At 44.9% G+C, this 11,719-nt stretch overlaps 1 long non-coding RNA gene across 1 annotated transcript; it reads right to left on the reverse strand.

The window, feature by feature from the left end:
• Nucleotides 1–164: 164 nt before the first annotated feature.
• On the reverse strand, nucleotides 165–6,126 carry LOC110567882 (uncharacterized). Its single transcript, XR_002478217.2, has 2 exons — nucleotides 4,327–6,126; nucleotides 165–2,271 (listed from the first exon to the last, which is right to left on the reverse strand). It is a non-coding gene; the product is annotated as an uncharacterized LOC110567882 (long non-coding RNA).
• Nucleotides 6,127–11,719: the final 5,593 nt, after the last annotated feature.

Below are 11,719 nucleotides of genomic sequence, written 5' to 3' on the forward strand. Positions count from 1 at the left end.
TGGGGCAGCCTTTATCCACAGGTCCCGTCCCCGGCCTCCCCATGGCCGCATCTGGCCAAGCTAGTGCCTCCCGGCGGCCCTCCCAATATAGACCCCATGGTTAAGCCATTTCAGTTTTTGGACTATACTCAACCGAACTCCACACAAATGACCACAAAGACATGTGCCAGGATAGTCATTGCAGCATTACTCAGGAGATCTGCACACTGAAAACAATTCAAGTGTGTCTCACCAGTGAAATGGATACACGTTAGTGTATTCACACAATGATAAGCAATACGTAATACAAATGAACGAATGAAGGTCACACCCAGTCACATGAATGAGTCTCCTAAATAAAGTCTCCAATATTGGACTCCATGAGGAAAATTGTTTATCCTTTTGAAATGATGGTTGTCTTTAGGGAGGATGAAGCCAGTGATCGGAGGAGGCTGCTGTGGCATTTTCTGGATGTCCCTAAATGTCTGTTTCCTGACATTGGCGGTGATTGCATATGTGTACCTCTGTGCACTTTGTGATAATTAAAGGCACAGTGCACTAATGATCTCTGTGTGCGTGTGTGTTTATTGTTCTAAGTTTTTGAGCACACGGTGATAATGGATTACACTATGTTCAAGCAAAAGATTTAAAGTGTAAACATATTATCCACCCCATAATTCTAAAAAAGTATTACAAATAATGGAAGGAAAAATTGCTTCCAAGCCATTTCTCTGTATCTTAGGACCACTTATTAAGTCCTCAAAGTTTTGCATTATTTACTATGAATTATGGAGTAATATTCTTCCAAAGTAAGTGTGGAGGAAAAGGAGATTCAGATAAAACCTCGTAAGTCATGAACCACATTATTTTGAAGTGGTAGTGGCAGCCGTAGTCTTATCTACGAAATCTGCGTTGCATCACTCTCCAGCCTATATTTTAATGGATGAGAGCAAAATTTAAAGTATATATTTTACCATAAGCAGAGGGTATCCATAATTATGAGTATTTAACATGTATTCATTTTCTGGAATGTTTGTCCCTTGAAATACTCAAATTCACAAAAATGATCTGTTAAAGCACTACCTGATGGGTAGAAAACACATTTTATTATTGATTCTGCGAAAGGCAAACATGTTTTTGTTAAAATTTGGCATCCAGGCCAGGTGCAGTGGCTCATGCCTGTAATTCTAGTGCTTTGAGAGGCCGAGGCGGGTGGATCACGAGGTCAGAAGTTCAAGATCAGCCTGGCCAAAACGGCGAAACCCCGTCTCCACTAAAAATACAAAAATTAGCTGTGTGCGGTGGCAGGCACCTATAATCCCAGTTACTGGCAAGGCTGAGGTAGGAGATTCTCTTGGACCCAGGGGGCAGAGGTTGCAGTGAGCTGAGATCACGCCATTGCAGTCCAGCCTGGGTGACAGAGTGAGACTCCGTCTCAAAAATAAAATAAAATAACTGACATCTAATGTATTGTTAAGGACTAAAAGGGTCTCTTTTTAGACCAGCAGGGCTGCTCATCGGGACACTGATGCAATGTGTCACCACCAATGTGAGTGATGGGGTCTCTGCAGCTGAGCCACAGGACTCAGATCATTTAGCCTGCGTGGATACAAATTTTCCATTATCCTGGAGCCAAAGTAGGGACAGGCATGCCCACTCTATTCTTTTCTATTATAGTTTAGTTATTGCAAAAAGAAAAAGATGACATTTATAGAAAAGATGACTCAGCAAAAATATGAAATGTTTTTCTAACAAGCTTTGACTTTTTCATTAGCCATAAGAAGGGCACACATATCAGCTATCTTAAGAATTTCATGCACAGAAGTTTAAAATTAATTGCTACTAAGAGTGCTTAAAACTAGTAAACATGATCTATGCAAATAACTTCACATTATACATAGAGATGGTTATTTTCATTTTCCAGAAACTCTGAAAAATCACAATAAAAATGTCAAACTGTGGTAGGAAAAGTTGGTATTTGGGAAGCTGGGAGAGGGTGTTTATGCTTAAATTCACTAACTTATGTACCTGTTTATTGTCTAAGTTACTTTGCTTACAGGCTTTCATATTCTAATTTACCTCCCCAGACTGTAAATCATTTCCTTGTGCTCATATCAGCTTCATCGTGTCTAATGGAGTTCCATTCTTAGCTTCATTCACCAACGTGCTTTGCGGCGATGGAGGATTGGTAACAAGAATTCCTCCCGATCCATTAGCAGCCACTCAAAGACCTCCTTCTCCAGTCAGTTGTTCCTCACTGTTCCATCACAAAGGGAGTCCTCCTTAGAACTGCTGTGAACACGGATCATTACACTTGGCTTTATTCATGCGGTGTAGGATAGAACAGAACTCTCAAACTGAACACTCACAACCTCTTCCCAACACATCCACATTAGAGAGGAGCCCACACCCTACAATTTGTGCAATGCTGTCCTGGTTTGAGAGTCCACCTGATGCTGAAGCAATGATGAATATCAACACTAGCACAGATGCTGAAATAGATGTGACTTTCTTTCAAAGCAGTCCGTTGTTTACACGTACTATGTACCCATGAAAATTAAAAATATAAAATTTGTAAAAAGCAACCACTTGGATTATTCTAAATGCCTAGGAATATACTTACAAAAGGAGAAGCCTAAGAGTTGAAGATGCATTCAAACTAACTACTAAACTAAGAATGTAAAAGAGAGCATTACATGATACCATTTTATGCCCATCAGGTGGGGATACTGAGCAGGATAGATTAACTCCAAGAGTTGGTAAGGATGTAACATAATGGGATCCCTGCCACTGCTGGGGGCAAAATAAATCTGGCTTAGCCATTCTAAAGAGCAAATTAGTGGAATCACATAAAATTGTGAATATATAGATATATATGTCCTTTCTCTGCAGTCCTGTGTGTGGTAAATAACCCAGGGTCATTCTCATGCTGGGCTGTGGGTAAGTAACTGTGCGTGTTAGCGGGAAGACGGAAGCAACTGAATTTTCCATCAATCAGGAGCGGGTGTGGACATGACCATAGGTGCTTACCGTGGAATGTCACGTAGCCACTAGAAGTAACAAACATAATACACATGTGACCACATAGATGCATTTTAAAAATAAATGCTGGGAAATCCAAGGTAAACTTTAAAGTACTGAGAAGACTAGTGATTTGAGACAATCGCATTTCTTTCTCTTTTCCTCTAGCAGTAAACCAACATCTTTGATAATTTTTGAATCAGGGGTGTGCATTTCTACCACATTAAAAAAATTAGAATCAGAGTAATTTCCATTTTCTCAATAATATACTGGAAGTTCCAAAATAGTAGATCAGCGCATTAAAATTCAAATGAAGATTGATGGCCGGTTTAGTATTTGAACATATGGGATGTTTAATCAAATATGGGGTAAGAATAAAGACATTTTCAGACATGAAAATCTAAGAAAGAAATGTCACATACCGAATCCCCAGCATAAAGCGCAGAACGCACTTCACCAAACAGAGAAAAAGAAGGACTCTGCATACGGGAAACAGGGGATCCAGCCCTGGAGAGGAAGGGGGATGCCGGGAAGATGGTGAAGGGTGAACCTGGGGAAGTGGCGCTCAGGCCTTAGGCACCCAGCCAGGCTGGGGCAGCTCAGCAGAGCAGGAGGCTCCTTCAGGAAGCAAACACAGACAGAGTAACAGATTGTTCCGACCATGTGAGCGCAAGCACCGATATCTAAGCAAATAAAAGCATAACACTTATTAGCTCAAGGGAAAGCAGAGAAAGTCAAGGAAGCAAAAGGTGTTTCAGCTTAGGGCTTGTATGTTCGTAAAAATTAGCAGAATACTGATAGAGAAAAATGTGTGTTAGAAGGACGCATGGCAAAACTACCAATTGACCCAACAATCCCATTATTGGGTATATGCCCAAAGGCTGTAAATCATTCTACCATAAAAACACATACACGCATATGTTCACCGCAGCACTATTCACAAGAGCAAAAACATGGAATTAAAGTCGATGTCCATCAACGGTAGACTGGATGAGGAAAACGTGGTACATATACACCATGGAATATGACAGGGACATAAAAAGCAAATGAGGGCATGTCCTTTGCAGTGACATAGATGGAGCTGGAAGCCATTATCCTAAACAAACTAACCCAGGAACAGAAAACTTAGTGCCACGTGTTCTCACTCATAAGTGGGAGCAAGACATTGAATACACATGGACACGAAGAAGGGAACAGTAGACACTAGGGCCTAACTGAGGGTGAAGGGAGGACGGTGAGGATGGAAATCTCTCCCTCTCGGGTACTAGGCTTATCACCTGGGGGATGAAATAATCTGTACACAAAGCCCCGTCACATGCAACTTACCTACATAACAAGCCTGCACATGGACCCCTGAACCTAAAATACAAGTTAAAGAAATGTATGTTAGAAAGATTGTTGGAATGAGGGACAGAAGGGGCTCACACAGGGAAGAGGGACGTGAAAGAAAGCTTAAGGCACATCAGCAATATTAGGGATATGACAGATGATTTTAGTAAATAGAAACAGAAATAAGATAAACATGCCATTTGACGATAAATACTAAAACTCAGCTAAATGTGTTGAAAACATCTCTGAAAAGAATAATAGGAGGAGTGGATGAACAGAATTTGCTCCTTTTTGTGATATGTTTTACAGATCTGTGGACCTGTTGATTCTTAAAAATGTGAAAAGTAATAACTTTGGTATAACTAAGAACAATGCAAAACAAATTTCAAAATAAGAACAGTGGCAAATAGAGAGTTAAATCTGTGGCTTGAAACACACACACACACACCCATGCATGCACACGCCAACACGGCGACTTTATAAGGATATTTGTCCTGTTCAAGCTACAGCCAACACCTGTGCCTTAGAAGACGGCAGGAGGAAGAATCTCGGATGGGGGAGGAAAAGGAAACACATTAATAGCGCAGATTCCTACGGATCACAGGAGAGATTGCACCAATAGACGAGAAGTGTGATTAAGTATTTGCACCTGAGCCAGCCCAACTCTCTCCCCCAGATAAAAGGCAGAAAGGAAAAGATAGCCAGCAAGATAGAAATAAAACTTACATACATTGTAGAAAGCAGCAGAGCTTCCGGGAAATGCTGGAGTGTCCTCCCACGCCCCAGCAGATTCTGCTTTGAGAAACCCTGGCCTACAAGGTAGCAGCAGGGATTTATTCTTTATTTACTTAGGCTGGAGTGCCGTGGTGTGATCTCAGCTCACTGCAACCTCTGCCTCCCAGGTTCAAGTGATTCACCTGCCTCAGCCTCCTGAGTAGCTGGGATTACAGGTGCCGGCCACCACTCCTGGCTAATTTTTGTATTTTTAGTAGAGACAGAGTTTCACCACGTTGGTCAGGCTGGTCTCAAACTCCTGACTTCAGGTGATCTGCCCGCCTCGGCCTCCCAAAGTGCTGGGATTACAGGTGTGAGCCACCGTGTCCAGCCCCACCACAGGGATTTTAACTGGAATTTGAAACCTTGACCTGTTGCGCATTGTCAGGTGACACTGGACGTCTGTTGGAACCTCCGTTTGCTCATCTGTAAATAAGACCCATCTCCCAGGACTGCCTTAAGAGTTAAATGAGACAACACAGTAGCTGGGCCTTGGGGACATTATGCTAAGTGAAAGAAGTCAGTCACAAAAAGACAGATACTGCAGGATCCCACATAGAAGGTAGCTAGTGCAATCACATTCACAGACAGAGAGGAGAAGGTACTTGCCCGGAGGTGGGCAGACTCGTGAAAATGAGACGTCGCTGTTAGCGTCATGGGTACAGAATTTCAGTTTTGCAAGGCGACAAAGTTCTAAAAATTTGTTGCACAGCAATGTGAATGTTGCCACCATGGAGCTGTAGACTTCAAAATGGTTACGATGGTAAATTTTATACTTACATATAACAGGAATGTGGGGAATATGACAGATTATTATGTTTAAAGAGCAAAAAGAGTTATACATCCTGTTTAAATATTTGGAAGTGTATTTATGTTATGTGTTTTGTTACTACAATTATTTTAATTTTAAAAAGATACAATACACAGAATTGGCTGGGTGCGGTGGCTCACACCTATAATCCCAGTACTTTGGGAGGCCGAGGTGGGTGGGTCACCTGAGATCAGGAGTTCAAGACCAGCCTGGCCAACATAGTGAAACTCCATCTCTACTAAAAATACAATAATTAGCACACACCTGTAATCCCAGCTACTCGGAGGCTGAGGCAGGAGAATCGCTGGCTGGAACCTGGGAGGCGGAGGTTGTGGTGAACCGAGATTATACCATTGCACTCCAGCCTCGGCAAAAGAATGAAAGAGAGAAAGAGAGAGAGAGAGAGAGAGAGAGAGAGAGAGAGAGAGAGAGAGAGAGAGAGAGAAAGAGAGAGAAGAAAAGACAATAAACAGAACAGATTTCAGCAAACACTGAAGAATTCATAACTGATTGCTTTTCCCATTATTACATTGTGCTCTATGAGGAACTCTATTTATAGTGAGTTTTAGGTTTTCCAAAACAGAAGTTAAGTCTTTTGAGAAAATCCGTTGTGTTTAATCTCTTTTCCACCTTTTCGCAGTCCCCTATGTATGAATGTTTAATTGTGATTGAATCTGGGCAACAAATTTAGATGGGAAAAATTTTTGCATTCTACCCATCTGACAAAGGGCTAATATCCAGAATCTACAAAGAATTAAAACAGATTAACAAGAAAAAAACAAGCCCATCCAAAGTGGGCAAAGGATATGAATAGACACTTTACAAAAGAAGACATCTATGAGGCCAACAAGCATATGAAAAAATGTTCATCATCACTGGTCATTAGAGAAATGCAAATCAAAACCACATTGAGATACCGTCTCACGACAGTTAGAATGGTGATCTTAAAAAATCTGGAGACAACAGATGCTGGAGGGGATGTAGAGAAATAGGAACACTTTTACACTGTTGGTGGGAGTGTAAATTAGTTCAACCATCGTGGAAGACAGTGTGGCGATTCCTCAAGGACCTAGAAATAGAAATATCATTTGACCCAGCCATCCCATTACTGAGTATATATCCAAAGAATTATAAATTGTTCTATCATAAAGACACATGCACACATATGTTCATTGCGGCACTGTTTACAATAGCAAAGACCTGGATCCAACCCAAATGTCCATCAACAAGAGACTGGATAAAGAAAATGTGGCACATACACACCATGGAATACTATGCAGCCATTAAAAACGATGAGTTCGTGCCCTTCATAGGGACATGGATGAATCTGGAAACCATCATTCTCAGCAAACTGACACAAGAACAGAAAATCAAGCACCGCATGGTATCACTCATAGGCAGGTGTTGAACAATTAGAACATGTGGACACAGGGAGGGGAGCCTCACACACTGTGGACAGCGGGTCAGTGGGGAGGGTGGGGAGGGGTAATGAGGGGAGAAATACCAGATATAGGTGATGGGGGATGAAGGCAGCAAACCACCTTGCCATGTGTGTACCTATGCAACAATCCTGCATGATCTGCACATGTACCCCAGAACCTAAACTACAATAAAAAAAAAAAAGAGAGAGAGAGAGAAATACAAAAATTATTTTAAAAAGAAAGGAAAATACTGTCTCTGAGCCCAGATTAATGGGATTGGTGTGGTGGGATTTCTGGTGGTAGAAAAGAAGCCCAGATTGAAGGAATATTTTAATATTCATGAGAAAAGGATTGCAAACTGAAATGAGTACAAGGGCTTTTCTTGGAATTAACAGTTCTCATAGTTGACCACTGATGCTGACTTGAGAAAGACACAGGCACAAGACAGACCCCACCTGACTATAAGGTGATCAGTAGGGCAAGCAAAGTGAGTTATCGCAGTGACAGCGTCTCAGGCTAGAGAGGAAAGGACGCGGTGAAGCAGGGTCGTGTATCTGGGGTAATGCCCAAGGTTTGGAGCCACACGCCAAGGAAATCGAGGGTGAGGACACACGCAAGGAGTGAGTTTAAGAGCAGAGGTTTAATAGGCAAAAGAAAGAGAAAAGAGAAAAGCTCTTTCTCCTGCAGGCAGAGGGGAGCTCTCCAGCGGGTGTTCCAGTTTCCTGGTGAAATGCACGGGGTTTCACAGATGATCTTGAAGAGGCAGTGTCTGATTTACATAGCGTCCAAAATTAGTTGGACCAGGGGTACCATTTACATAATGCACAAAGAAGCTGGCTGCCCCACCCTCGTCTTTCACTACGCAGATGATGTCTCTACCTGGCTGGTGCCATGTTGCCCGCTCCTTTGCTGTACACGTGGTTGACAAAGAAAAGAGAAGATGAAGGTCCATGTTGAACATGCCTGGCCCTCAAGTAGCCTTCTTCCTTCCTTCCTTCCTTCTCCTTTTCTTTCTTTCTTTTTTTTTTATTCACTGTCTTGCTTTGTCACCAGGCTGGAGTGCAGTGGCATGACCTCGGCTCACCACAACCTCCACCTCCTGGGTCCAAACTATGTTCCTGCCTCAGCCTCCTGAGTAGCTGGGATTATAGGCACTTGTCACCACGCTCAGCTAATTTTTGTATTTTTAGGAGAGATGGGTTTTCACCATGTTGGCTAGGATGATCTCAATCTCCTGACCTTGCGATCTGCCCCGCTCAGCCTCTCAAAGTGTTGGGATCACAGGCGTGAGCCACCGCGCCCAGCCCAGGTAGCCGTTTTCTATCGGCACAACTGCCGGCACTCACCCGTGCGGGCGTCCAGCTTGCTTATCTGTGTCCGCAGCTCCATTTTACAGGCTGCTCTTTGTTAGAAAAGAAATGATTTGGGGGAGCTGCTTTTTGTTAAAAGGGAAACTTTACTGAGGATTCTTACTCTCACTAACTTCCTAAATAATTTCTTTTTAGCTCCTGTAGGCAGTGGGGTGGGGGAACCAGCAGACCAGAGTCATTGGGTGCCTGAGGTGTGGGAAAGGGTCACCGCAGCCCAGCTGCCACCCCGGGGCCCCGCAGGAATGCAGCCTGGGGCACCAGAGCCTCAGATGCTCCGGGAGACAAAGGACGTCTGGATATTTATGCAAAATATTAAAAAATGTTAAAAGACTGATTTGAAACTGTTTAAAACACTTCCTGAGCATAACAAAATGTGCCACATGTCTGCAGAGCACACTTGGTACAAAGAGCTGTAACAGCTTTTTTGAAGTCACAGGTTACAAATGACCCGTTTGGCACCTGTGCCATTCAGATTGGATCTGAAGCCTAGAGAAGAGAAAAGACTTGTCCAAGGCCACTGTGAGCTGCTGAAAATAAGCGCATACATAGCCCCATGTTCTCAGTCCAGGATTCTCCCAAGGGAGAAGGGGCAGAGGTCTAGGATACACAAATAAGTCGATTCCTGTATGGAAGGGAGACCCTGACCTCATGTTCACAAAGTGGCTCAAGTGAGCACCCTTCAAGTTAAATGCATACACACCCCTTAGATTTATGGTGTGAATTCCAATGCATAACAATATCACACTGTATTTCATAAGGGTTAAAAGCATTATTTTTTAAAAATGTAAACTTTTAAAACACACTCCATTTTTACTATCCTTTTGGAGATTCACTCATTTTAAACAAAAAGTCCCATGCTGGGTTGTTTTTCAGGTTATTTTGACCTACTGTGAGTGACGAATAAACCTTTGATGCTTAACTTCTGTCATCTGTATAATGAAGATGGTGTAATTACTCCTAGTGTTTTGATGAGAGGTGTTGTGTTATTGTGAAACACGGCCATTGTCAAAACCCCTACATTTACTAAGAAGGAAATACTATTTTGTACATAAAAATTTTGATAATGTGCTCTCATCCAAAAAAAGAAAAATGAAAAATTGTTTTTCTCCAACAGTGTGAGCTAATGCATAAGACATAACTCTCATTGTTTTATTTTGGTAAAGGTATTATATTCACAAAAAGAAGGTCATAACTCAGTTCTATGTTCTTAAAAAAAATTAAGATCAATTGCTCATAATTGGTTTAAATGTTACCATTTGCCTAATGCATGATTTATTAAAAGGCCAAGACAGAAAAACACATTACCTCATTTGAAAAAAGCTTCAGGACGAATCTTTCCTGTAGCTTCAGATGATTTAAAAATCCATCTACTCTCCACGGGTGTGGAAACGGCCACAAGCTCCTCGGGACAGGAGAGGCCTTCATCAGTGTGGGCGGGGGCCTTCATCAGGGTGGGGTGGTGCCCGCTGCTTCTCGCCGGAGTCCCCTCCCCTCCGGTAGCTGGGTCCCTCCTCTAGGCCGCAGTCCCCTCCCCTCCGGTAGCTGGGTCCCTCCTCTAGGCCGCAGTCCCCGCCCCTCCGGTAGCTGGGTCCCTCCTCTCGGCCGCAGTCCCCGCCCCTCCGGTAGCTGGGTCCCTCCTCTCGGCCGCAGTCCCCTCCCCTCCGGTAGCTGGGTCCCTCCCGTGTGGCCCTGGCTCCCTCCGCTTTTCGTCTGCTGCTTACAATTCCTCCCCTGGGGGAGATGAGCGTGGGACGAGTGATAGGCCTGCCAGGAAAGAAGCTGCCTGCGGAGACCCCGGCTCCCCTCCTCCAGCTCTCCAGAGCCTCCCCTGCACCTCCCAACCAGCCGGCAGCCCCAGGTGGCGGCGGTGACCAGTTCCACAGTGACAGAGTGGCCTCGTTCAGCGACTTGGTAGGCTGACTGCAGTGGCCACAAAGCCCGGCCCTCCCCCTCCCTGCCTCTCCCTGCTCTGTCCACGTGGGTGGCCTCCAGCGTCACTGGCTTGGGGACCGGTGTTCCACTCAGTTCTGCTGAGCCACTTACGGCAATTCTGTGTCCCTTGATGGCGATGGCTTTAAAAGGGGGTAGTGGACCCGATTCCGGCCAGCAAGGTGGGAGGGAAGGTCGGCTGTGGGGCCCAGGGCTTTCCCGGCACAGAACGGATCCAAGGAGAACCCTCCGCTTGCCCTCGTCTCCCTCCAGGTTTTCATGCAAACTCTAATTTTTGGAAGCTCATGGCGTGGGGATTCCGAGAGCCTGGGGTGCTTGTCTGATTGGCCAGAAGACATCAAGCTGAAGCCCTCGGCCCCAGGAGCCCCAGGAACCCGTACACACAGGAGCCCGCCTGGAGTCCAAGTGGCCTGGCCTGCCGACCCCCATCCCCCTGGAGGTCTGGGCTTCCACCCAGAGAACGTGGGGCCCTGGGTTAAGGGAACTGGGAAACCACCGCAGGTTTAAACGGTATTTGTTTGGTGGCGGAACACGAAATAAAGTTGTTTGTCGGCGCCGTTCCTGCGTGTGCGGGTCAAGTGGCGTGAAAAGCTCTCAGGTCCTGCCGGGTTGTTCCTTTCCCTGGTCCCGACTCCTCAACCCCGGCCCAGCACCGCCCTCTCCTGCGGGACTGTCCCTCCATGGCCGGCGCGTTTCGCTTAGCCGTGTCCTCAGAGGGACTGCGTTCGAGCCTGGGTTTCCTTCCGGGGGATCAGCGCTCCCTGCGTGGACCGACCCCGCTGCTGAGCCGCTGCCGGGCGCTTGCTGTGTTGCCCCTCCTGGCTATTGTGAACAGTGCTACAACGGCGTCCAGATCTCTCTTTGACTCATTCTTTTGCGTCTGTACCCAGAAGTGGGATTGCCGGACCATCTCTGCACATTTTAAAGTTGGGAAATGACATGATCCGATTTAAGCTTTTTTTTTTTTTTTTTTGAGACGGAGTTTCGCTCTTGTTACCCAGGCTGGAGTGCAATGGCGCGATCTCGGCTCACCGCAACCTCCGCCTCCTGGGTTCAGGCAATTC

The sequence above is a fragment of the Aotus nancymaae genome, unplaced genomic scaffold (assembly GCF_030222135.1).
Source record: "Aotus nancymaae isolate 86718 unplaced genomic scaffold, 86718_ANA_hifiasm-v0.15.2.pri h1tg000145l, whole genome shotgun sequence".
In the NCBI taxonomy this organism is placed as follows: domain Eukaryota; kingdom Metazoa; phylum Chordata; class Mammalia; order Primates; family Aotidae; genus Aotus; species Aotus nancymaae.